The sequence below is a fragment of the Lissotriton helveticus genome, chromosome 2_1 (genome assembly GCF_964261635.1).
Source record: "Lissotriton helveticus chromosome 2_1, aLisHel1.1, whole genome shotgun sequence".
Lineage (NCBI taxonomy): Eukaryota > Metazoa > Chordata > Amphibia > Caudata > Salamandridae > Lissotriton > Lissotriton helveticus.
The window spans coordinates 428,453,112-428,478,806 of NC_136059.1; the positions used below are offsets into that span (position 1 = coordinate 428,453,112).

General features: G+C 45.5%; 1 long non-coding RNA gene across 1 annotated transcript in view; it reads right to left on the reverse strand.

The window, feature by feature from the left end:
- Positions 1 to 4,708: 4,708 nt before the first annotated feature.
- Positions 4,709 to 25,695, reverse strand: part of LOC144819367 (uncharacterized) — a 71,940-nt gene continuing 50,953 nt past the window's right edge. The window contains exon 4 of the long non-coding RNA XR_013607320.1: positions 4,709 to 4,801. This is a non-coding gene — a long non-coding RNA (uncharacterized LOC144819367). The remainder of the gene's footprint in view (positions 4,802 to 25,695) is intronic.

The following is a 25,695-nucleotide window of genomic DNA, read 5'->3' on the forward strand; positions in this document are numbered from 1 at the left end:
GTCGAAGCTCCGGATGTAAGAATAAGGTGAGTTCCGTTGCAGGTAGACAGGATTATTTGCTAGTTTCAAGGGCTATGGACGGAGCTCTTCCTCTACACGTCCGCCATGATCGGCTCTTGGCCACGCCCCCCCAATAGGGTGTTCTGATGACTGGTGGCAAAGGGTTTGTAGAAGATGGTCTCCCCAAGCAGAAGAGAGCCCCAGAATCCCAGGCAGAGGACTGGCCTGGCACAGGGAGCAATAACATCAGGTTCCCTACAAAAAGGGCCCTCAAGAGGCCAGGAGGTCCGCAGCAAATGGTCATGTGTAGGGCAAGCCACCAAGAGCAAAATTATCAGAATAAACGTTCAAAGCAGATCTATGGGGATGGAGAAAACATTAGATAAAGTCTGGTAAGCAGGGGAGAAAAGGCACTAAACAAAACACATGGCGCTTTGCAGAGAAATGAGAAAATTCCCCAGGTAAGGGCCAAGCCTTCGAGGTCAGCGTAACCTTCATCTTTAAACTTCCACAGTAACGGTATTAAAACTTATAAGAGGTTTGTAAAAATATTTCATGAGGGAGAGGTGTGGCGCAGAGGCCAGAGCAGTTGACTATGGAGTGCTGGTTTCACAGTTCTTGGTGCTGGCAGCTGCCCAGCTCAGCACCATGTGACTCTGGGCAGTAGCGTACCTAATCTCCCCGAAGCCCCCCAAGTCCTTGAAACCTTAAATGGTGATATATTCACCCTTGAAAAATATTGATTTTTTATGTTAATGTTTATTGTAAGTTAATTTTATACATGTATTGTCAATGTAGAACAAACTATAAATGCCACAGCGTATTATTAACTTAATTCTGAATTAAGCCTATAATATCTAATGTCTTAAATTAAACTTCTTTCTGAAGTTAAAATTACAAAATATATTTCCATATGAAAATGTCTAGAATTTATTAAAAGTAGTTAAATTAACAATTAACGTTACATTATTTTATCAATAAAGAAGGTTGTTAAAGTAATTTCTAATTAAATATTTTAAGTGTATATATTATTAAACAGCATTTCACATGGGGTTTCTATTTTAAGTCCCAGTCTCCAATGTGGGAGGGTGTTTCAGTATAAGTGGTGGGTGATCTGTGGTGCTGGAGTTAGAACTGTTTCTTTTTGACAGTAGTAACTTACGCTCATAAATCTGGCTCCATCTAATTTTTCAGGGACATGTCTACACTCTTGAGTAACTTTAAACTCGAATTTTGTGAATAGCCAAAATTAGTAAATTTACTCAAGAGTGTAAGAGTAAATTACACATGTAAATTACTCACAAATGTATGTTACATGTTTGAATTGCTTTGTATGAAACACAGAATTACCTATTTGAGAACAAAGAATATCATTAAAAAAAAATCTATACTATTTGATACAGAGAGCAATGTCAACACAATCAATTAAGTACATAATCTGTGATGTGTCATTAGGAAACATTCACTTGGAGAGGAGCTTGATAAAATCATCATTTTCTAAAGGAGGACTCAAACGTTCAAGGTAGATAAGAAAATCATCCTCACTGGAAAACAACACATTCCAATTATTCGACCAGATGACACTCTCTGTGTCAAGGAACCTTACTCCATGTTCGAGAATATAATAAAAGTTTTGTGAAACCGTAGCGTATGTGTATCAGTAATGGTTCATCAACACTTAGGTAACCTAACTGGGCTAGGCAGAAATAAATACGCCTCATTCGACATTTCGTTTACTGCAGACTTGTCAAATCGTTTTCGACAAGGTTTTGTTCAAGTCCAGGATAAGGCAGGTGAACATACAAAATTACCATGGTAGTCGATTACATTCTGGTGGACATTGCATTCGCCTGCAGCCTACACCATCCCAGTGGAAAGCTGTCCAGCATACTTAGACATACCTACCAGATTTGTGGTGGTCATTATACCATAACTGTCTCTACCAGTGATGCAGAAGTATTTTCAGCACAACTGAAATGCCGAATGACCACCATGTTGGCATTATTATTCTCAAGGCGGAGTCAGCTGAAGTATCACCAAGTGAAAACAGTCTCTCTAAATGAGGTGGATGTACCGCAAGTTTGATGGTTGGGTGAATCGCTGATTCACAGCAGTTCTTCTTTTGCACCAGCCTCTAAATGGCTTCCATTGTTCTGGATATAGTCCATTATCAGTTACTAGGGTTTCGATCAAACACCCTAAAAGAGGAATTTATTGAAATGTGAACAATTGAAGGTGAAGAACTATCGTTGCAGGAAGCAAAGGTCAATAAACAACTCGACTTTAGCCTAATAATTCATACCACAGTGGCCTGTCAATTGCGTTAGTCAGAAGAGAGAAAACTGGTAGCAATGCTGCTTTGTAACTGAGAACTAGGTGACCACTGATTGGATTCTGCCCATGAATTAACACAAAAAATAGCCTCTTCATATGTGGAAAAAGAAATACAGGCCATGACTTTAAGAGCTGGAAAATTATTCTTAACTTCAAAAGGGCAATCATCTCAATTGGTGTTTATATGGAGATCCTGAATACTAATATTCTGTGGGCGCTGTGGGTTTATGAAGAATATCATACCCTAAATCAAGGGTCATCAACTTGGTTGTGTCACATTTCATTTGCAGGCTTTACATGTGGTATATAAGTCTTAAGGATTCAGAGAGTACCATAGATCTATGTGCTGTGATATCACAAATGAACAGATCACCTGCATAGTAGCAGCTGCAAATTTCGTTACAGCTTCTTGTAGGAAGAACAAATGTAATGTGCTTAAGACATAGGTTGAGATCCCACATGTAAAGACTGATAAGCAGCAGCCAACTTTAATGGCAATGAGTGCTCATTCTGAAGGGACATTTACATTTGATAACTCGACCCAAACGTCTCCCTGGATCTCTGCTGACAGGGACATGAGCGCTCTTGGAAATCAAGTGAATTTAATTTGCTCCCTAACAGACTTTTCAGATATGATCAAAGGTTTTCACCATATCGGGTGAAAGAGCAAGCTGCACTGCCTTATGTGTGGTATACTTTTCCCGCCAGAAGCCACTGTGCATCAGGAAAAGGGGGTCACTCTGTTCAGTTCTTCTCGTACCATTTTTGAGAAACTTCTCGCCTCACAAACCAACATTGCCAGGAACCTGTAGGGTTATACAGACTTCACTATATAAACATGGGATCAGATAACCAGCCTTCGAGGGCTAACTGGGTTGGGACCAGCAAATACTGATTTAAATAAAGGGGAGTAGGTGATGGCCCAACACAATGGGTTTACTTTCAGCAGACTGTTGGTCTCACCATCTTGACAAATGGCAGATGATGGTTTGACTTACAGTAATAAGATCATCCGTTTTATAAGCAGGGTCACAATTAAGAAAACCTAATAAGAACCATTAAGGGACATTTGAAAGTAGAATTCATGTGCATTCTTTTGCTCAAAATTATACCAAACTCATTGCTCAAGAGGAATAAAGTTGGCTGGATCTTTATCAGTCCCAGCAATTGATATAAATGACATTTTTTGCTTTTTATCATAAGATTTTTCAATACTTTCATTTCATATTACAATTTGGAAAAATATCTCAGTGGGAATGAAAATGTCCTATTAAATTGGTGATGCAGGAGCAAGCAAGCTTTGCTTAACAACCTTCCACAGGTTACTATTAATATTTATCGTACCCAATATATTCTGACTCTGCAAGGATCTGAATTTATCTGATGTTATCCATAGCACCCAATAACCATTATTTCCTGAAAAATGGCATATAAAGCACCAAAACCATGTTTCACTATTTTCCGGCCATTTTTCCTCTAGTAAATTTTAGCAGGTTTCACCTCCCGAATACTACCAGAGTAAAATGTGGGGACTGGGTTACAGTGCTTATTGCACGATTCAAAATGTTAGCGTGCGTGGAAACAGGAGTTACCACATTGCAATTAATCTTCCAAACCACAATCAGGGAGTAAGAGTTTGTGTGCTGGACAATAAGCTCTGGGGGATATTCTCAAGAATGTGTGATAATTATTTCAAAATTAGCTTAACGCAACTTTGCATATCGCAGTCTATTACAGGAACATAACGCTGTGCTAACGTTATATTCTCAACACGGCAGTACCATGCGATAGTCTAACAATAACGCGTCAAATGACCACGTTAAAATAAACGCTGCACCTAAAAAATGCGAAACATGAATGCGCAAAAAGCGGTGATGTCCCAAAACGCGATACAAAAATCAGTGATAACCAGCGACAGGCCTGCAATCCCCACGTGTCACGTGGGAAAATACACTATAAAGCAGAGAAAAACACAAACAAAATAACTTAAACTGCGTAGCACCATGGGGGAAGTCGGAGCAAGTACAAAGGACAACCAGAACCTCACAAGCCCCCAGGAGGACCAGCCTGGGACCTCGGGGTCACGGAAGGGCAATGAGAAGAAGACGAGGTTAAGTCCGCAGGAAAACAGGATCATCAACACGGAGGTGATAGAACACCACCAGCAACTGTTCATCACCTCCAACGTGTCATTGGCAAATAAAAATACAATATGGCAGTCCATCCTGGCCAAGGTGAATTCAGCCGGAGTGAAGAGGAGGACAATTGGAGAGGTCAAGAGTCGCTGGAATGATGTGCAGTAAAAACCAAGAAGAAATTTACTGACAACCATCAGGCAGCAATGCAGACTGGGGGTGGCAGTTCAGCTGAACACCAGGAGCCGGATGAGATGAAGGAAATGGTGTCCATAGTCATCAGTGGGGAGATGGTGGCAGGAGTTGGGGGTCCGGACACTGCTCGACATGACCTGAAACAACAGCAACAGGATAAGTACCGAACAGGGACTGGGGGGACGGGGGAAGATATGGACAATGGCACACATGCACAATTAAGTAGAGCACAATGCACACACACAATTACTCTGGATCATGTCCCTGATCTTCTTGGCACACTGCAGCACACATACAAACAGCAAGGAGGCCCCATCCATAATGGGCACACAGGGGTCCCTCCCCACACAGCACTAATCTCACAACCAACCCATGCACACATGTTAAAACCAGCAAAGCTGCGTGTCTGTGAACCACACTGACAATGCAAGTGACACTGCATGACGAGTAGCATAGCTGCAGTCCAATTATCATGAGATGGTGCACGCCACAACACTGAGGTGGCTGAGTGTGGAACACATCCGGAAAGGAGCAGGTCACACTCTGACACATCCACGTGCACAAACAACCCCTGACGTCAACAACACATCTGCAGAAAAAACATGCCCAAGAGTCCAAAATCCGAACAAGAGCCAAAATTAGCCAAGTCTGCAACCTCTCAGCACTGTAGAAGCACAGAAGTCAAAGACACACCGCCTCAAAGGGATAAGGGGCAGCAAAATCACAGCTGCAGGGACAACTCTCCCACAATGCAACACACACACATCGCAATAACAGCACATCAACACAGAGTGCACAACTGGTTCTGCTTGTGCGTAGAAACTGGTCAATCTCATCTGGCATAGCAGGAAACTGTGAGATGATAATGTTTGTGTTCAACCTCACATCCGCGATGTAGTTCAAATGTCCACTGTCCCACATCAAATAGTCAGCTCCTCCCAAACAGTCACAATGCACATTGTCATGCAGTGTGTGTATAAACAATGCATCAACATACATGTCAACACAATGTTAAAATGCATCTCCCCTTCATATTGCTGAGGGAAAATCAACACCTCCTGCAGAGCAGACCAGACAACTCATCAGTGATGGTGAAGTGGACCTTCACACCTTCGACAGTGACGCCCTACAACAGCTCATGGACAGCTACGGCAACCCACCTTCAGGACCAGGGCAGCCTAGCTGCATCGAGGTGACCCCACCCCCTGCACAGACCACAGAGCAGGAAGCACCCACCACCATGGCTGACTCCCAGGACCTCACCGAAGAACACATCACATTCCAAGGCCTGGTGTTAGACTGCCAGAAAGAGGTGGCTGAACAGGTGCGAGTGGGGTTCGAACACATGGCAGCCAAACTAGATGACATACGTGGGTGTCTAAGTCACATCAGGGACCACTTACACTCCCTAATGGACACCCACAGTTTGCTCCATGATATCCAACAATCCATGCCTGACATCGCTGGAGTCATGCCTCTGAGAGGAGAACAACTGTCTAGTCAGAGTGGCCTCAGTGATGTCAGCCGAGAGTTGGCACAGATACTGAGGATAATGGAGAACATGGAGCGGATGCATGCGGAAAGAATGACTGCCACGGATGCACACCAGTGAAAAGTTGTTGGTATTGTCCATGCCCTGCAGATCCTCATCATCGCATTGCTGCCACTAAGGCAGTCCCTGATGAATGCTGCTGGTACTTTTACACACACATCTCCGGTCCCTGATGTGTCAGTGGCACACAGTGCTGCAGACCAAACTTCAGCACCCACATGTCAGGCAGATGACATAGAGGACGAAGATGCGGGTGATTCCACCTGTGTTTTAAGAAGGAGCCAGTAGCAATCGACTCCGCCATATGCCCTGTTTCAGCTTGGTTCTGCCGTCTGCATCATGCCCTGTAACTACACCTCCCACTGTCCCCCAAAACACTCTGCGACATTCACCTTGGACCTCGACATGGACTGCCATATTTTGTTTGCTTACCAATGAAATAGCAATAAGACTGTGGACTATACTCTATCTCTTCCGATGTACTTGTCAATCCCTAAATTATTTTGGCTGGCCCTCAACTGGGCTAAAAATGTAATGTGGGGTTTGCATAGCCATGTACTGCTCCAGCTCCTATACTCCACCGAATGTGAACAAATCATTCAAATTCCACAAATGCGTTATGTCCATAATCGATTAAATATTAAAGTATGGATGAATGTAAGGACATTGATTGCACAAAAAGGTACACCCAGGGAAATGAAAGCAATGCGCATGTGTGACCGTGAGCGTCATCATCTGCTATGGTATCTCTCTCAGGGGGTGCCTGCCGCATGCAAGACCAAGGTCGGAGTTGCAGATGTCCTTCTGCCTTATGTATTGAGACAAAGGAGCTTTCATTCCTAATGTTAATCTGACTACTGCTTGCATTCTGGAAATGTGATGTGGCTTTCTCGCTGCAATTGACACTAGGCCTTAGGCTTAGGGTGCACCAAAAGCGATACACACACAACAGTTGCCATGTATGAACCAAGAGCCAGAGCGGTCTTGCGCTCCATGTACAAACCCTTTGTGCGTGCCCACCCTCTGGGTGCATCCAACATTGCAACATTGTCGATTGTGGGCCATGTGGCGCCGACACTGTGACAGAGACATGCGCATCCGTTGGTTTCCTGTCAGCCAAGAAATGAACCATGCCCGAAGCCCAGGGATAATGATTCACACCCCTATGCTGGCCTGGTGTACGCTGACCCAGCCCACTTGTATTATGGGATGTACGTCGTTACAACGCATGCCTTTACAACGCATGCCTTTACGACACAACTTTTACAACGCAAGTTGCTACAACGACTTGCGTTGGGGGGCGCTGGATAGTGAATAGTTTAATTTACTATTCAAACTCCAGACCCCGTGGATAGTAGGGAAGGTGTTGGATAGTAAATTAAAACTATTCCCTATCCTAGAGCGCCCCCCAGCGCAAGTCGTTGTAATGACTTGCGTTGTAATGGTTGCGTCATAAAGGTACTGCGTTGTTAAAGTTGCGTTGTAAATGCTGTTCCCCGTATTATGTATAAAGGGGGGACGACGACGCTACATGTCCCAGTTCTTCCCCATTGCCGGAGGTGACATGGCTGCGTACGCCTAGCATATCACGAGACTCAATCATAAAGGTTCCATGACTTGCGTTGCACAGACTTGGTGGCACCGGATACACTGCGGCCGGCACGGGCCAACCACCACGGGACGGTGACTTTCGGTGCATTGAGGTAGGGGCGCCTTAAGTGCTGAGCGGTTGTGCAGCCTGCGATGATGAGCCATCCTGGCGGCCTGGACTGGTAAGTATTTGTGGGAGCGCTGTTGTACCACAGTGTAGGCCTGAGCCAGCGGGCAATGTGGGCCTACCGCAAAGGGCGTTGCCTAGCGGTTCACAGAGTTAGTGGCACCTAATGAGCTGAGCAGGTGTGCAGCCTGGGATGATGCCGTGTTCACTGATATGATCTCTACCATTGCGAAATCAAGACCCAGAATCACGTGTGTGACCTTGTGTCCCACGTTGCAGGGCTGCATGATGTGGAGGCTGCCAAGGTTACGGGCCCCGGGCTTGGAGCTTGCACCGTCTCGTGGTGGGCCCTCTTGGAGACACGCCGGTGGTGGAAGGTGAGCAGTGAGGCCTGGGTGCACAGGGGCAGGCAATCACCACTGGGCGGCGGGAGGGGCTGGGGTGCTGCAGCCTGAGTGCGCAGGGGCGGGCAAGTGATGACAGCGTGTGCAATGATATAAACTCTACCATTCATAAATCTGGACTCTGAGTCAGATAAGGGACATGGTGGACTGCAGTGTATACCGGCACGTGATTGGAGGCACACCAGTGGCAGCAGGTGAGCAGTGAGGCCTGGGTCCGAAGTGTTGGCACTCTCTCTCCCTCTCCCTCTCTTCCTTTCATTGTCTCTCTCTCTCTTTCTCTCCCTCTGTTCCTTTCATTGTCTCTCTCTCTTGCTCTGCCTCTCTTCCTTTCACTGTCTCTCTATCCCTCTCTTTCTCTCTCATTCTATCTCTCTCTCCCTCTCTTCCTTTCACTCTCTCTCTCCCGCCCTTTCTTGCTCTCTCTCTTTCTCTCTCTCTCTGTCCTTTGATGAGCGCATGACACACCTTCTTATCTTGAATTTTGTCTTGCAGGCTGTTACTTACATATTGTCCAGAGAAGACCCACCATGACTCTTCGAAATAGTTGTTTTGAATTTAATTTGAATAAAATGATTTGTTTGGAAATTCAAAGATGAATGAATGATTCTCCTTTTATTGACCACACATGAATGTTAATTGTTGTTATTCTGCTACATCAGGTGAATTGTTTTGTTCTTGATTTCGTTAAGTTGATGTGAAATATCTGTGTCTGGAAAGGGGGTGGTGGTAGGTGTTTTGGCCCTCTTGGGTGTCAAAGCTGCATGATAAGTAACTCAATGGCATCTGTTGTTTTTCTGCTGTGGCTGTGGGCTGCACTCCCATTTCTGGTGCAGGTTATCGTCCGACTTAATACCAGGAAAGAGCAGGTGTTAATTCCCTGCTGCTAACGTGCCTTATCGCATGTTTTGTGATCTTATCGCCAATCTGGCTGGTCATTGAGAATGTTGCTAATTGGTGTTTTTGCACGGGAACGCCTACTCTGCATCTCATTAGCGTTAGTTGCTGGTGTCACCCGTGGCAATGTTTTTTGCGGCTGCAATCGCAGGAGAACTGGCGATATAGCTGTTAGCACCAGCTGTTAGCACCAGCTTGTAAATACATCTATCGCTACTTTGGCTGCGATACAGTGCCGCTAACTCGGTGATAAGTCCTTGAGAATATGCCCCTCTGTGTTCACAGTCACAACTTGAAAGAAAAGACTCACAGCTAGCACAATCTATGGGTGCAAGTGTATTTACCCATGCTTCCCAAAATGAATGTAGGGTCAGTTGTATGAAAGACTACGATTCAGTGTTTAAGAACACATAAGAAACATATTTTCAATGTAAGAAAACAACTTTAGGAGTCAGTAAATCTTTAAAAAAGTTTTTTTATAAGTGTCTATTAATTTATGTAAAGAAGTAACATTTGAAATTACACTCAGTAATTCATCTATGACAGCCAGCAGTCCAAGTAAAGAAGATAGAAACATCACTCGCTAGTCTGCCGTTCGGATGTTTGGAATTATGGGATTTGTTGAATCGATCAGCAAGTACATACATGACAACCCACCCAATTCAGGCAGGAGACTGCCGATTTCATGGCTAGTCTCCTGACTCCCTTTTCCTGCATTTAGAAACCGATGCGAAGTGTTGTAAAACTGCAAAGAAAAATGTTGATGCCTGATAATTCTTGGAGGGAGAAATTAGAGCATGTGACAGGCCTTAGCATTTTTTTGGCAGTTTTAGATAGCACAAAGAAAACAGAACTCTGTTTTTGCTTGCGGTATGTTATTAAAATGCCAAAAATAAAATGTTGATAGTATGTCACCGCACATACCAATAGATTGCCTCTATTTCAATATAAGATAGATGGGAAAATTATGCTGGCTGTTTTTTTAAATCTCCCACTTGCGTGAGCTGAAATGTTGCCATGTATAAAGTTGTCCCAAATGTCATATATAAGTGTAGGAAATTGCGATTCTAAATCGGTCCAGTTGATCGTTTCACTAATTATGAAACTATTTATGCTTCCAATAGGTAGCTTGCCGTTATTGTCGCCTTGGATTAAATTCCCCATGATAAAACAACAAAATATTTTGCCAAACATATTCAAGCTTTCCTTTATTCATCAAGCACTATACTATACTAGGCATTTATGCGCATGGCTATCTGTTCGGCTTCCCAGATCTAAATGGCATGTGCGTCGCACTGTACCTGCAGAGTAGACATACTAATTGAAATGGTAGATCTTAAGATGTCTACTGAAGTTGGGTTCTTCCTAAATCATTCTAAGAGGCAGTGGGAGAGTGTTCCAGAGTTTTGATGTCAGACAAGTAATGAAGTTTCTCGCCTTCTTGATCCTGGGTGCTGTGAAAAGTGTCTGATTCGCAGAGGAGGTCTCTTGTTGTACATTGCCCAGTGAGCAAGGCAGAGAGATTTATATTGAATTCTCTTAGATATTGGTAACCTGAGAAGGGATGCAAGGGATAGGGTAACAGAGTGAGCTTTGGTAATGTTAGCAGAGTGTGTGCTGTGGCTTTCTGAACCACTAGCAGTCATATAATCACATACTATTGGCTTCCCAAAGAGACAGAGTTACCGTAGTCAAGGCTGGATAGTATAAGGCCCTTGGCTACTGATCTGTGGGTGGCCGGGGGAACCCAGATCAGAACTTTCTTCAAAGTCATGAGTAAACCAACACAACACCAACACAACTCCATAGTGAGAGTGAGTGGTCTGCTGATCCAAAGGTCAAGGCTTCCTATTTCTGTATTTTTGGGGGAGTTGGGTGGGGGGGGGGGTTAGTCTCCTAAGTAGTTGGACCAGCAAACCTCTATCAAGAGAGAGGGGTTGTTATCTACTACAAGGACCTCAGTTTTGTCTCCATATAGTTTTATATTACTATTCGATGGGGGCGTGGTCATGCGCCGCAACAAGATGGCGGCTTTTGGCTGAGCTCCACATGGACGCGGAGCTCTCTTTGTGTTTGCAGCCTCTTCTTTTATTGTTGGAGTTCATAGGACACCGTCCCGATGCCTCCGTGTTGTTGGAGTGGCATTTGAAGCCGTTCCTGCCCTGTTTCCTGCCACATATGACCCGGGGTGGCAGCAGTGACTTTCTCCACGGTGGATGCGAGCAGCCCACATTTTGCGCTTGCTGCTCGCTGCACTTGACCTCCTGCTGAGGTAAAACCAGTGTTTTGTTATTAAACGTGCTGCAATGTTTTTTTGTTTTTTTTTTCTCTCATCCATTACCAGTGTCCCTATGGCTGCATATCTCCATGGGCATTTATTCAGTTAGCTTTGCCTATTTTATAAGGTGCTTTTTGGTTCATTGTGCTCACATCTTCTGCCTAACTCATGTGACTGCCTTATGTTTTAACATTTCATTTCTGCATGGACTTTGCCTACTAAGAAGGAAAGGAAGGGAAAGGATTTTTTTTATCTTTCCTCATGTCTGCTGAGTAACTTTTTTTATGCAACAAGAGGGAGTGTGATAATGCTTTTCCTTGGTTAATCAACAGTTTTTCTACATCACTGCCCTCTTTTGCAGTGTGCTTAATTAGCGTGTGGGCAGTTTGTGACCTCCTTTAATTTGCATTAACGGTCTGTTATACCATGGTCTCTACTAAAGGTCCAACATTGTCCAAGTGCAAGTGAGCGGTTACTGCTTTGAGACTGTTGCTCGCATCTTCAAGTCTTCTGTTGAGAAGGGCAGTGTGTTTTTCACAGCATATGGGCAGGTTGAGATCTCCGTTAAAAGTTGTATATCGCCTTTATCCACGTTCCACGATCGCTAGTGACATTTCTCCGGCAAACAGAGCTTCATCTTCTGTTACAAAACCCAAGAGAGTTAAAAATCATCCTCCCTCATCCATTTTGTCATCACATAATCCTGTCCTTGATACTATTCTTGATGAGGTGAGGGGTTTGAACTCTTTTTATGTCCACTACTAAGGAGAAGCTTCAACAAATCAAAGATAGGTGGATTACTATGGAAGCGAAGGTTTTCAACATGGAACAGTGCATCAGTGACTTACATGGTGTCTCTACTAAAATTCTTATACTGGAACAAGAAATTCAGTGTTCTAAACTTCAGTCTGAGGATCTTGAAAACTGTAATAGATTTAATATTCTTTGTCTTTATGGCTTACCGGAAATTTTGAAGGGTCAGACCTTCTCCTTTTTCTCAAGAGGCTCCTGCCTGAACTCCTTGATCTTCCATTAGAGCCTTCACTAAATATCCAGCATGCTCATTGCCTTGGACGTATTCAACCAAACTCTATAAGACCTAGAGGTATTATAATGTTTTTTCTGGAGTTTATAGATCTTATGCGTGTACCTCAGCAGCAAAAGTAAAGCGTCACCTTGTATAGTTTGGTCACATAATTTATCTTTTGCAGGAGATTTCCAACGGTACTAATGCCAGACGGAAGGAATTTCTGGCCCCTTCGCCCTTAGATGAAACAGTTAAATATTCGCTATGGCATTTTGCACCTTTGCCTGTATAAAATTACTCATAACGGTTCCTCTTGCTCATCTGATGACCCTGTTAAATTGAGGTATTTTCTTCACAGTCTCTCTCCGAATTCTGTGGATAGTTCTATTCAACGTCTCTAACTCTTTTCTCTTCCGTCTTTTTAGCAGATTTCGTATGGCTGTTCATTTTCCTACTTCTTAATATCTCTTCCTCTGCTGTTCCGTCTGTTATCGGTGCTGTTGCATCCCATGCTCACTTTGTTTACTATTTTTCTTAGATTTGGATCTCCTTCCTTGATCTACCTTTTTTTCTTCTTATTTTCTTCCCTTTATCTATTATTTTTTGTTTGTTCTTTCTTTTTGACAGTATTTTGTATGATGCATGTGCCTATTGTTGTTATTGGTTGTTTATATATATTGTTTTTCGTATTCATCTAATAAGTGGTGTTTTTCTGTTTCCAGCTGTTCTCCTGGAGTGTTTCATCTCCATTCATGTATTACCTACCCATCCCTCCAATATGTGTAATGTTGTTAAGTGGAATGTTCGTGGTCTTGGACACCCGTCAATAGACAAAAGGTACTTTCTCATTTGTCTAAACTGAATTTTCATGTTTCGTTCATTCAAGAAACTCATTGTAATGACATTGAATTGCTTACCTTAAAAAGACAGCGACTGGGGCAAGTTGTTTATTCTCCAGCCTCCAATCGGAAGGGTGGTGTTGCTATAATATTTCATAAGTCATTACATGTACAAATTTTATCTACACAATGTGTACCTGATGGACATTGCGTAATGGCTAAGTTTGTTGTTTGTTATACACAATAAAGATCTTGTTTTAAAGAGCATGTATGGCCCTGTTAAGCCAGATCCTGACTTTTGGAATAATATCAAGATCTTACTTTCTTCCATTGATGGTTCAAATATTATTGTTGCTGGTGATTTTAACAAATGGTTAGATCCATTCTCTGATACAGTCCAAATGCAAATTTTATCCCAATAAATCCCATAGATCATTTCAATCTGCCATTGCCTCTCGTCCACTGTTTTATGTTTGGAAGACTTGTAACCCCTGACTCCCTTGAATTTACATTATATTCTAATGTCCATTATACACATTCTAGAATTGATTATATTTTAGTTAGTAAACCCTTACTTCCAACTATTCAATCCCCTGAGATTGGATCTATTTTTATTTCTGATCATGCTCCAGTCCTTTCTGCACTTGACGTTTCCCTGAGCTCCCCTAAATTTGGTCGCTGGAAATTTAATAATTTGTATTGTCAGATACTGTTTCCATCTCTGAAGCCACTGATTTTATTAACACGTTTTTAACTATTAATAATCCTTTGGATACTTCCATTCCTAATAATTGGAATGCCTTTAAGGCCTCCTTCCGTACCTTTACTATTTCACTGTGAGAAGTTGGCCTGATATATGATGTTTCCAATTCTGGAACCACCTTGTATCAGTCCAAGCTTTCCCTTATGGTGTCTGGTTGTAAGTCAACCTTGTAGACAAGCTATCTTAATGGTTGCATAGACTAAGCAGCCTTAAAGGCTTAACTCAAGAGGTCGTGTTAAGCGAGCTGTTTTACCAATCACAGTCCTGTAATATCAAATGAAAGGACACCACACCAGTATATATTATAAAAATATATGTATTTATTACTCAAAATAATCCCCAGTATTCTTTATGAACAAAGGAGCACAAGCGTTAAATCAAAAGCACAGTATAACATACAAAGTTGCACAAATATGGATGAGGGCGAGGGGCCACTCAGACAATATATTAAGAAAGTGGTATAAGAGATACCAATCGAACAGTGGTTAGGCCTAGGGCCTAGGGAATCGCTGGGAGCAGTCGGGACAAGCAGTGCTGAAGTCGGGAAAAGCCCGCAGGATTCGGGTGCAGTGCTGAAAGCACACGCATGCACCAATGCAAGTCAATGGTGCGAAAAAGTTAAGCAAATAGAGTTTTAGGACACTTCCGCTGAACCTAGAAAGACAAAACTTAAGACACAGACCCTAGAGGTGTGTACCAGTGTGGGAACACCGGCGTTGCAATGTTACCTCACCCACAGGAAGCGGGTGCACAGGGTCGAAGTAGTGTCGGGTTTCGTCACGCTGGTTCTTGGTGCTTGAAGCTGAAGAGGCTGCAGGCGCTGTGAAGGAGAAGTGTCCGGTGGGATCCAAGGGTGGACGAAGTCGAAAAGTACCTGAAAGCAGAGGGGACAGAGTCCGGGTCACTCAGCAGTGACCAGGGTGGAACCAGGATGGAACCAGGTAATGTCGGACGCAATCAGGTGGTTGTCGAGGAGATTCTCTCCGCTGTCACGTGGGCTCTGGGGCATCTACGAAGTCCAGGAGCAGGTCACGATCTGTCCCACAAAGGCTCTCGCCACCGGCGCTGTCGGCTTCAAGATTGGAGCAAACAACACTTGGCAAAAGCAATCCACGCGGAACTGGAAGATTGCTTCTCACTCGGACCAGGAGGGTCAGAGTGGGTACTCCTTTTCAGGGGCTTGGGTGCAAATCTTGAGCAACCAGAATCACAAGTATTGTATTTCGTTTTTCGTTGGCACAGGGGCCACAAGCCAGCTGGCAAGGAACTGGCCAACGCGTTGAGCCAAAAGAAGCAGAAGGGCCCCACACAGCACTCGTCGAGTGTGGAGGGCTGAACTTCGGTGCAAGAGTGGCTCAGGGGTGGGGCTTCTTAAACCCCGGTGTACAGCTTCAAGGGTCACTCGTGGGCTGCGCGGTCAGCGTCTCGTGGTCTTTCCAAGATGGAGTGCCCCACGCTTCCGGTCGCCTCCACGGGTCTCAGCTCTGCAGGGACTGTGGATCGGGTTGTTAGAAGGCAGGCAAGCTTAATCTCGTCGATCTCTGTCACTCGAGTTCCGGCAGGAACTGCAACAAAGTAGACGTCGAGGGCTGGATGGTGCCTGTTTGCACAGGGTGGTCACTCCTTGACCACAAGGGAGATTCTTCAGTCTTCTACGTTGAGTAGGATGTCGAAGGGTCCAGAGTTTTGTTTCTTATGTTTCATCAGGATAATCTGAAGTGCATTGGAACTGCTCCCACTCTTATTCGAATCTGGGGGGCTGGATTACCTGCTAGGTCCCCTCCTATGGGTGGGACCCAGGAAGGGGGTGGATACACCCCTTTCCTTTGATCCAGGTCGCACTGGGACTGGGGCTGGTGTGCCCCAGAACCGGTTTGACCGGATTATGCAAGGGGCAGCCTTGTGCTCCCCATGCAGTGTCTGGTTTCTTTCAAACCTCCCTGCTACAATCCACTATCTCCTGTCTGGGGGGGTGTGACACCTCCCTGTGACAGGAAACCCTTTGTCCAGGCCCCTTTGGCTGAGTTTTGGTCAGCTTCAGGGGGTCAGACTTGTGTCTGTGGCAGAAGCATCCGTTTTGTGGACCTGAGGCCCTTTTAGAAATTAACCGCATTTCAGTAAAGTAACATGTCTTACCCCTCTAGAGGGGTGGAATGCTATCCCCATTGCCAGAACTGGTGAGGGGATAGTATTCCAAATCGTATGACACCTTACACGACAGGTTTTGATAAAGCCAAACCAAAGTTGCTATATTACCGCGAGGATTAAAATGCACTTAATAGTATATGGTATGGCATTATCCTGAAACAGCTTAGGGATTTGTTCCCGACGGCTGCAGACAGGCTCAGCTCATGCTAGAGCTCCATCTCACATTAAACCACGCACTCTGCCTCCAGGATTGATAAGGCCTTCCATAGGAGTGGCTCACAGGTTTATATGTGCCCAGATATAGGTTTAGATATAGGTATACTATATCTAAGCAAGAGGTGATTACACCACCTTGCCCCAGCTGAGTGATCAGCCAGTTGTGTCAATTTAGGAACCAGCCAGGGGTGGCAAAAGATATGCTGCAGCCCCTGGTAGGCCTTGGTGGCACCTATGCCCTGAGCACCTATAGTGCATGGTACAGGGGCTGACAAGGAGTCCATTTCCAATTGTGGTATGTACCTATAGCACATGTATCAATAATTTAGAGAGAGAACAGCAGGCTGGGGGTCTGATTAGCAGGCCCACAGCCTCAGTAGTCGAAAACCAGTGAAGCAAAAAGCAAAAATTTGGGGTGACCATAGGATTGCATACCCTACTCTCCTACACAACCCCCCCCAAACGCAGGGACATTAAACTAACCTTGACCAGATAAGTCTTCATGTTCTAAGTGGAAGTACCTGGAGAGACCATCTGCATTACCATGGTCAGTCCCTGGGCGGTGCTCCACTGTAAAGTCCATCCCCTGTAGGGAAATGGACCACCTGAGCAGTTTGGGATTTTCACCCTTCATCTGATTTAGCCACAAGAGGGGCTTATGGTCTGTCTGAACTAGGAAGTGAGTACCAAACAAGTATGGCCTCAACTTCTTCATGGCCCAAACCACAGCAAAGGCCTCCCTCTCAATAGCTGACCAACGTTTCTCCCTGGGGGTCAGCCTTCTGCTAATAAAAGCAATGGGCTGGTCTTGACCATCTTGATTAAGTTGTGAAAGCACAGCTCCCACCCCCAACTCAGAAGCATCTGTCTGTACAATGAACTGTTTGGAGTAGTCAGGACTCTTCAGGATAGGTGCAGAGCACATGGCCTTCTTCAGGTCATCAAATGCCTTTTGACAGCTAACTGTCCACTGAACCTTTTTTGGCATCTTCTTGGATGTCAAGTCATTTAATGGTGTCACAATGGACCCATAGTTTTTCACAAACTTTCTGTAATACCCAGTCAGGCCCAAGAAGGCTCTGACTTGTGTCTGGGTAGTTGGAGGAGCCCAGTCCTGTATGGTCTGGATCTTGCTCTCCAGTGGCTGAACCTGACCTCCGCCTACTAGGTGGCCCAGGTATACAACCTTGCTCTGCCCTATCTGGCACTTGGTAGCCTTGTTAGTCAGGCCTGCCTTTTGCAGGGCCTCCAGAACTTTCTTCAGGTGGATCAGGTGATCCTCCCAGGTGGAGCTAAAGACAGCAATATCATCTAGATATGCTGCACAAAAGTCATCCAACCCAGCAAGGACTTGGTTCACCAACCTTTGGAAAGTGGCAGGTGCATTCTTCAAACCAAAGGGCATTACCACAAACTGATAATGTCCACTAGGGGTAGAGAATGCTGTCTTGGCTTTTGACTCTTCAGCTAGTCTGATCTGCCAGTAGCCAGCTGTCAAATCAAATGTGCTCAGAAACTTGTCAGAAGCCAATTTATCAATGAGCTCATCTGCTCTTGGAATGGGATGTGCATCTGTCCTAGTGACAGCATTGAGACCTCTGTAGTCCACACAAAATCTCATTTCTCTCTTTCCATCTTGGGTATGAGGTTTTGGCACAAGGACCACTGGGCTTTCCCATGGGCTCTCTGATGGCTCAATCACTCCAAGCTCCAACATCTTTTGCACCTCAGCCTTTATACAATCCCTGACAATGTCAGGTTGCCTGTAGATCTTATTCTTCACAGGCAGACTGTCACCAGTGTCCACCTCATGGGTGCACCAGTTAGTTTGACTGGGTGTGAGTGAAAACAAGTGTCTGTGGGCTTGCAAAACTTGTCTGCAGTCCATCTGCTGCTGGTCAGTGAGGCTGCCTGCCAAGGCTACTCCATCAACTGAACCATCATCAGGGTTCTGGGAAAGTAGGTCTGGGAAAGATGGGTCTGTTCCCCATCTGTGGCCATGAGCAAGCTCATGTCCTCCCTGTCCACAAATGCTTTCAAACGATTTACATGAAGCACCCTGTGGGGGCTCCTAGGGATTCCAAAGTCAACCAAGTAGGTGACTTCTCCCTTTTTCTCAATGACTGGGTAGGGTCCAGTCCATTTGTCCTGGAGTGCTGCTGGGGTCACTGGCTCCAACACCCATACCTTCTGCCCTGGCTGGAACTCAACCAGAACAGCCTTTTGGTCATGCCAAGCTTTCTGCAGTTCTTGACTTGCCTCCAGGTTTTTGGATGCTCTCTCCATATACTCAGCCATCCGGGAGCGGAGACCAAGTACATAGTCCACAACATCTAGCTTAGGCTTTTTGAGAGGTAACTCCCATCCTTCCTTCACCAAAAATAGTGGACCCCTCACAGGGTGGCCAAACAAAAGGTCAAAAGGGCTGTAGCCAACCCCCTTCTGCGGGACCTCTCTGTAAGCAAAGAGCAAGCAGGGTAAAAGGATGTCCCATTTCCGCCTGAGCTTCTCTGGTAAACCTTTTATCATTCCCTTGAGGGTCTTGTTGAATCTCTCCACAAGCCCATTGCACTGTGGGTGATAGGGTGTGGTAAACTTGTAGTTTACTCCACACTCCTTCCACATTGCTTTTAGATATCCAGACATGAAGTTGGTACCTCTGTCTGATAACACCTCCTTTGGAAAGCCCACTCTTGAGAAAACTGCAATGAGGGCTTTTGCCACCACAGGTGCTGTGGTGGTCCTTAGGGGGATTGCCTCTGGGTACCTGTTGGCATGATCCACTACCACCAGTATAAATCTGTGCCCAGATGCTGTTTGAGGATCCATGGGACCCACAATGTCTATTCCAACACGTTCAAAGGGCACCCCCACCACAGGTAGTGGTATCAGGGGGGCCTTTGTTGTGCCACCTGACTTACCACTGGCTTGGCAAGTGACACAGGAGCGACAAAACTCCTTGACATTTTCTGACATATGAGGCCAGTGAAAGTGTGGAACAAGCCTGTCCCAAGTCTTGTTCTGGCCTAAGTGTCCTGCAAGGGGAATATCATGGGCCAAGGTGAGAAGGAAACCCCTAAACTTCAAAGGTATGACCAACCTCCTGGTTACACCAGGCTTGGGGTCTCTAGCCTCTGAGTAAAGGAGTCCATCATCCCAATAAACTTTATGGGCACCTTGAGCATTCCCTGCAGCCTCATCAGCAGATTGCTGTCTGAGGGGTTCAAGTGAAGGGCAATCTAATTGAGCCTGCCCCAGGTCTGCCCTTGAGGGTCCCCCTGTCCCCAGAAACTCAACCTGATCAGGCTCAAGTTCCTCAGAGACAGTCTCCTCTTGGACTGCAGAATCAGTTTCCTCTGAAATCTGATCCTCAACCTGGGGCAAGGGGGAAGACAAAGCCTTAACCCTCTTGCTCCTTCTCTTGGGTTGTGGTTGGTCTATTGTTCCAAGATCCACCACTGGTTCAGGAAGGCACTTCTTAGCCTGAGTCCTTGTCACTGCAAGGACATGTGCTGAAATCCCTAGCATTTCTGCATGAGTCCTGTACTCCACTTCTGACCAAACTGAGCTTTCAAGATCATTGCCTAACAGACAGTCTACTGGGAGGTCTGCACTCACAACAACTTTCTTTAGGCCATCTACCCCTCCCCAGGAGAAGTTCACAACAGCCACACTATGTGAAGTAGTGGAGTTGCTTGCATTGGTCACTAGGTAACTTTCATCTAGTACAATCTGTCCAGGGTCCACAAAGTCAGGTGTCACCATAGTGACACTGGCACATGTGTCCCTGTAAGCCTGAGCCAGTTTCTCATTTATCAAAGGCGTCTGCCTATATTTGCCCAGGTTACTGGGACTCACTGTAGTGGACAAAGCTAAGTCCACATCATATAGGAGAACTGCCGGAGTAGGGATTCTGACTAGGCCAGATTCCATCTCAGTACCCAAGGTTAACCCAACTATACCCTTGGGTTGTGTACCACCACTGTTAACTGTACTAGGGGGTGCAGGTGCTTTAGGAGCTACAGTGGTGGGGACTGGATTTTTCTTGGTGCATTCACTGCCCCAGTGTGAAACTGATTTGCAGGTATTACACCAAGGTTTCTTTGGCCATCATTCTTCTTTTTCTTGTTGCCATTTTGGGAACCACCCTCCTTATTACTAGTTTGGGGGCCTGAAGACTTCTGGTCCTTTTCTTTATCTTTCTGATTTCCACCCTTCTGGTCTGTTTTCTTCTGGTCACCACCTTGGTTCTGGGGTTTCTGCTTAATCCTTGTTCTGACCCATTTGTCTGCCTTCTTTCCCAATTCTTGGGGAGAGGTCAGATCAGAGTCAATAAGGTATTGATGCAACAGCTGGTTTGTACAGTTATTAAGGATCTGTTCTCTCATGATAAGATTGTACAATCCTGTATAGTCTGAAACTTTACTTCCCTGCAACCAACCCTCCAGAGCCTTAGTGGCACAATCAACAAAATCAGTCCAGTCCTGAGTCTGTGCTTTTTGGGTGTCTCTGAACAACAACCTGTATTGCTCAGTGGTTAGGCCAAACCCTTCAATAAGAGCACTCTTCAGGACAGAGTAGTTTTTGGCATCCTCAGGTCTAACTGCGAGGAGCCTATCCCTCCCTTTCTCAGAAAAGGAGTACCATAAAATTGCAGCCCACTGATCCTGAGGAACCTGCTGTACCATGCAGGCTCTCTCAAGTGCAGTCATCCATTTGTGGATGTCATCCCCTTCCTTGTAGGGGGGCACAATTTTTGTCAGGTTTCTATTATCATAGCTCCTGTCTTTCTCTCTAGGAATTATGCTGCCACCAGTGGCATCTAAGCCACACAACTTTTGCTCTCTTGCCAAGGCAAGTCTAGCTTGAGCCAGGGCTACCTCCTCCCTCTCTATCTGGAGTTTGACAGCCCTCATCCTGGCTCTGTGTTCTATCTTCTGAGAGGAAGTCATCCCTCTCTGAGATTCTCTTGAGGCACTAGAAATGTGAGAGTCCCCTGATGGAGATCTCACTCTTCTGTTGCCTGGGAGAATGATATTTTGGGATCTGGGGAGGTGCTGGCCCTCTCCATTCCCCAGTAGGTTTAAGTTGGCCTGGTTAAGCCTGGCAACTATAACCTGGCTACCCCTCTGATCCTGATTTTCTGGGTCCTCTACATCTGAGTCCTCCTCCTCCTCCTCCTCTTCCTCCTCTTCTTCTTCCTCCTCTGGAGTGGTATCAGTTACAGGGGGTTCACTCCATCTCCTGAATCTAGGGGAGCTGCACTCTCCTTAGCTAAGTCATCCTGCTCTAGAATGGCTATCAGGGTTGGAATGGTGGGACCTCTGCCCCTTTTTAGCCCTCTTGATATGCACAAGGCACACACGTCTTTGTGGCTAAGTTTATCATAGCTGAAAGTTGCCTGGGTAAGGTCAACTGTCACAGGCAGAGAACTTGGAGTCTCACCTGTGCCAGACATGACTGCTAGTGAGGTGTAAGTGGTGCACTTATCTACACTAAGTGTTTTCCTACTGTACCTTGCTAGTGAGTTGTAGTCAGGGTGTGCTAATCCCTTTAATCTACAACTACTAAGTTCAGTAGAACCTAATATGCTAAGCTTTTGATTTATATGTTCGTAAGGTACTTGATGTGATCTTTCAATTTGATAAAAAGATTGCAATGGTAAAACAACAGCAAGCTCAAATCCGCACCGCTGCGCACCAATGTGAGAAGTTGACCTGATATATGATGTTTCCAATTCTGGAACCACCTTGTATCAGTCCAAGCTTTCCCTTATGGTGTCTGGTTGTAAGTCAACCTTGTAGACAAGCTATCTTAATGGTAGCATAGACTAAGCAGCCTTAAAGGCTTAACTCAAGAGGTCGTGTTAAGCGAGCTGTTTTACCAATCACAGTCCTGTAATATCAAATGAAAGGACACCACACAAGTATATATTATAAAAATATATGTATTTATTACTCAAAATAATCCCCAGTATTCTTTATGAACAAAGGAGCACAAGCGTTAAATCAAAAGCACAGTATAACATACAAAGTTGCACAATTATGGATGAGGGCGAGGGGCCACTCAGACCATATATTAGGAAAGTGGTATAAGAGATACCAATCGAACAGTGGTTAGGCCTAGGGCCTAGGGAATGGCTGGGAGCAGTCGGGACAAGCAGTGCTGAAGTCGGGAAAAGCCCGCGGGATTCGGGTGCAGTGCTGAAAGCACACGCATGCACCAATGCAAGTCAACGGTGCGTAAAAGTAAAGCAAATAGAGTTTTAGGACACTTCCGCTGAACCCAGAAAGACAAAACTTAAGACACAGACCCTAGAGGTGTGTACCAGTGTGGGAACACCGGCGTTGCAATGTTACCTCACCCACTGGAAGCGGGTGCACAGGGTCGAAGTAGTGTTGGGTTTCGTCACGCTGGTTCTTGGTGCTTGAAGCTGAAGAGGCTGCAGGCGCTGTGAAGGAGAAGTGTCCTGTAGGATCCAAGGGTGGATCGAAGTTGAAAAGTACCTGAAAGCAGAGGGGACAGAGTCTGGGTCACTCAGCAGTGACCAGGGTGGAACCAGGATGGAACCAGGCAATGTTGGGCGCAATCAGGTGGTTGTCGAGGAGCTTCTCTCCGCTGTCACGTGGGCTCTGGGGCATCTACGAAGTCCAGGAGCAGGTCACGATCTGTCCCACAAAGGCTCTCGCCGTCGGCGCTGTCAGCTTCAAGATTGGAGCAAACAACACTTGGCAAAAGCAATCCACGCGGAACTGGCAGATTGCTTCTCACTCAGACCAGGAGGGTCAGAGTGGGTACTCCTTTTCAGGGGAGTGGGTGCCAATCTGGAGCAACCAGAATCACAAGTCGTACTTTGTTTTTCGTTGGCACAGGGGCCACAAGCCAGCTGGCAAGGGACTGGCCAACGCGTTGAGCCAAAAGAAGCAGAAGGGCCCCACGCAGCACTCGTCGAGTGTGGAGGGCTGAACTTCAGTGCAAGAGTGGCTCAGGGGTGGGGCTTCTCAAACCCTGGTGTACAGCTTCAAGGGTCACTCGTGGGCTGCACGGTCAGTGTCTCGTGGTCTTTCCAAGATGGCGTGCCCCACGCTTCCGGTCACCTCCACGGGTCTCAGCTCTGCAGGGACTGTGGATCGGGCTGTTAGAAGGCAGGCAAGCTTGATCTCGTTGATCTCTGTTGCTCGAGTTCCGGCAGGAACTGCAACAAAATAGACATCGAAGGCTGGATGGTGCCTGTTTGCACAGGGTGGTCACTCCTTGACCACAAGGGAGATTCTTCAGTCTTCTACGTTGAGTAGGATGTCGAAGGGTCCAGAGTTTTGTTTCTTATGTTTCATCAGGATAATCTGAAGTGCATTGGCACTGCTCCCACTCTTATTCGAATCTGGGGGGCTGGATTACCTGCTAGGTCCCCTCCTATGGGTGGGACCCAGGAAGGGGGTGGATACACCCCTTTCCTTTGATCCAGGCCGCGCTGGGACTGGGGCTGGTGTGCCCCAGAACCGGTTTGACGGGATTATGCAAGGGGCAGCCTTGTGCTCCCCCTGCAGTGTCTGGTTTCTTTCAAACCTCCCTGCTACAATCCACTATCTCCTGTCTGGGGGGGTGTGACACCTCCCTGCGACAGGAAACCCTTTGTCCAGGCCCCTTTGGCTGAGTTTTGGTCAGCTTCAGGGGGTCAGACTTGTGTCTGTGGCAGAAGCATCCGTTTTGTGGATCTGAGGCCCTTTTAGAAATTAACCGCATTTCAGTAAAGTAACATGTCTTACTCCTCTAGAGGGGTGGAATGCTATCCCCGTCGCCAGAACTGGCGAGGGGATAGTATTCCAAATCGTATGACACCTTACACGACAGGTTTTGATAAAGCCAAACCAAAGTTGCTATATAACCGCGAGGATTATAATGCACTTTATGGCATTATCCTGAAACAGCTTAGGGATTTGTTCCCGACGGCTGCAGAGGAGGCTCAGCTCATGCTAGAGCTCCATCTCACATTAAACCACGCACTCTGCCTCCAGGATTAATAAGGCCTTCCATAGGAGTGCCTCACAGGTTTATATGTGTCCAGATATAGGTTTAGATATAGGTATACTATATCTAAGCAAGAGGTGATTACACCACCTTGCCCCAGCTGAGTGATCAGCCAGTTGTGTCAATTTAAGAACCAGTCAGGGGTGGCAAAAGATATGCTGCAGCCCCCGGTAGGCCTTGGTGGCACCTATGCCCTGAGCACCTATAGTGCATGGTACAGGGGCTGACAAGGAGTCCATTTCCAATTGTGGTATGTACCTATAGCACATGTATCAATAATTTAGAGAGAGAACAGCAGGCTGGGGGTCTGATTAGCAGGCCCACAGCCTCAGTAGTCGAAAACCAGTGAAGCAAAAAGCAAAAATTTGGGTTGACCATAGGATAGCAGACCCTACTCTCCTACATTCACATTCAGCAAGAAAGAAAAAAAACGCAAAGGCCAAGTATACAACTCTATTACAACAACTCAAATCGCTGGAGCATAATTAGTTTACCTCTAGATCCCCCTATGTTCTTCATGAATTAATTAAAGCCCAATCTGCTCCTAACAAACTTGCAACAGTTGATACCTATATGTCCTTCTTAAAATTAAGTCCAAGTATCAAGGGGGTCAAAATAAAGCTTGAAAGATACTGGCCAATTTTTTTTTTAATAAAGCTGAACGTCAAAATATTGGTCCTATCCTAAATGAATCCACTAATAAATTGGTGTCCTCTGATGTTTCTACTGCTTTTCATGATTACTATCAAACATTATATTCTGATGACACAAATCCATCTAGTCAAATTGTACACACCTTTTTTACAGATCTCCCTAAACCCCCATCGTTGTCTGATGAATTTGAGGTACTGGAAACAGAGATCACTCTACAAGAGATAACGGATGCTATTAAATCTTTTAAAAATCGAAAGCACCTGGTCCTTACTGCTTAATTCTTTTCTACTTTTTCTTCTATTTTTGCTCCCAAACTCCTTGCTCTTTTTAACTCCTTTCCTTGACGACGCTAAGACTTTGGGTTCCTTTATGGAGGCTTTGATTGTCCTTATTCCTAAAGCCTATAAAGAACACACCCTCTGTAAAAATGATCACCCCATTTAATTAATTAATTATGAATGTAAGATATTTGCTAAAATCCTTCCCTCTCAACTTGAGAAAATGATCCCAC